This window comes from Phascolarctos cinereus, unplaced genomic scaffold, assembly GCF_003287225.1.
Source record: "Phascolarctos cinereus isolate Bilbo 61053 unplaced genomic scaffold, phaCin_HiC Scaffold_5;HRSCAF=322, whole genome shotgun sequence".
Classification (NCBI taxonomy): domain Eukaryota; kingdom Metazoa; phylum Chordata; class Mammalia; order Diprotodontia; family Phascolarctidae; genus Phascolarctos; species Phascolarctos cinereus.
In genome coordinates, this window is record NW_027555958.1 from 147877227 (window position 1) to 147878935 (window position 1709).

The following is a 1709-nucleotide window of genomic DNA, read 5'->3' on the forward strand; positions in this document are numbered from 1 at the left end:
AACCCAGAGAGGGAAAAATACCCAGGAAGAGGTGATCCACTGTATCAAACACTGCAGAGAGTTCAAGAAGGATGAGGGTTGAGGAAAGGACACTGAAGTTAGCAATTATGATACCTTTGAAGAGATTGATTTTAGTTTAATGATTAGTTTAGAATCCAGACTAGAGAGGGTTTAGAATAGAGTGAGAGGAGAGGAAGTAGAGATGCCAAACTTAGCTTTCTCAAGTTAAGCCATAAAGGGGAGATTTCAGTAGTGGGAGTATTAAGTGAAGAGATTAGATAGATAGATAGATAGATAGATAGATAGATAGATAGATAGATAGATAGATAGATAGATAGATGATAGATAGATTTTAAGAATGGGGGAAACTCGGCCATAGATATCAGAGGAGGAACCAGTAGATAAGGAAAAAGTGAAGATAATAGAGAGAAGAAATTATAGTAGGGCAATCTGTTTGAGAAGATGGAAAAGGAACCAAGTAGAGTGAAAGGCAGGTCAAAGATGATGAGGTAGAGGAAACACTACAGCTGAGCTCTCCCAACAGTCCCCTCCAAAATATTTTTTTTAAAGCACCTCAGATTAGGAAATTAAAATGGCCTCAGAGGGAATCAAGTCTGTGCTGTTCATGTGTCGGGGCCGCAACCTGACTTCCACTGATTGATTTATTTCCTCAAAGTGAAATATCAGCAGACAGTAAAGTTAATATTTGTCGCTCACCTGTAGGAGAAGCAGTTTTTAGGAAACTTCTTGGTGATCAAAATATTTCAGACAAGGGGCAGATAGACAGTGCAAACACATCTACATATGAAATAGGAAATCCCCCAGATTATCGAGTGCAGACTTGCATGAAGAAACATGGCATTACCATGAATCATATAGCCAGGCAGATTACCAAAGAAGATTTCCTGACCTCTGATTATATGTATGGATGAAAGCAATCTAAGAGATTTCAATCGAAAAGTTAACCAAGTTAAAAACTGCCAAGCTAAAAAACTTTTTGGAAGCTATGATCCACAGAAACAACTCATTATTGGAAATCCGTATTGTGGAAATGACTCTGACTTTGAGACTGTATGTGAGCAGCATGTGAGGTGCTACAAAACATTTTTGGAAAAATCTCATTAAGGCTCACACTCATTAATTGCTAAAGGACAACAGTGATTGACATCTTAAAAATGATGTGTTTTTTTAAAAAGTAATAATTTACTGCATTTGGAGACCATCACTGTTTCTTCCATTTATTTAATGTTCACATATGTTCTAATTTTAAAAGGTAATGAAAATCAATCATTATTTTTGAAGTAAGAATTTGATTAACTCAGTTATAATTGTCAAACTAACTAGAACTCCCAATCTGTGCCTCAGATTTTTAAAATGCGTTAATTATATAGTGGAACAAACTAAAATTTACATGTGAAAACTAAGAAACCTCAACAACACAATCACTTAAGAATGTTTGATAGATTTTTACTTTGGAACAGTTTCATTTATGTCTAATTGGATCTTTAACAGGTAATGAAAACATTTACCTTTATGTCCTAGTAGAAAATAACTGAGATCATTGTGAAAGGTTAAAGAAAAATGCATTTTAGTGCTTCAGCAGTCATTTGATGGTAATAACTTAATGAAGAACAAACATTATTTCCATTCATCTTTACCATCTTTTAATATTTTGGCTGTCTATTAAAATAAATGTATGCCCTGCCAAA

At 34.6% G+C, this 1709-nt stretch overlaps 1 pseudogene; it reads left to right on the plus strand.

The window, feature by feature from the left end:
• Positions 1–592: 592 nt before the first annotated feature.
• Positions 593–1125, plus strand: LOC110222935 (low molecular weight phosphotyrosine protein phosphatase-like; annotated as a pseudogene).
• The last annotated feature ends 584 nt before the right edge of the window (positions 1126–1709 follow it).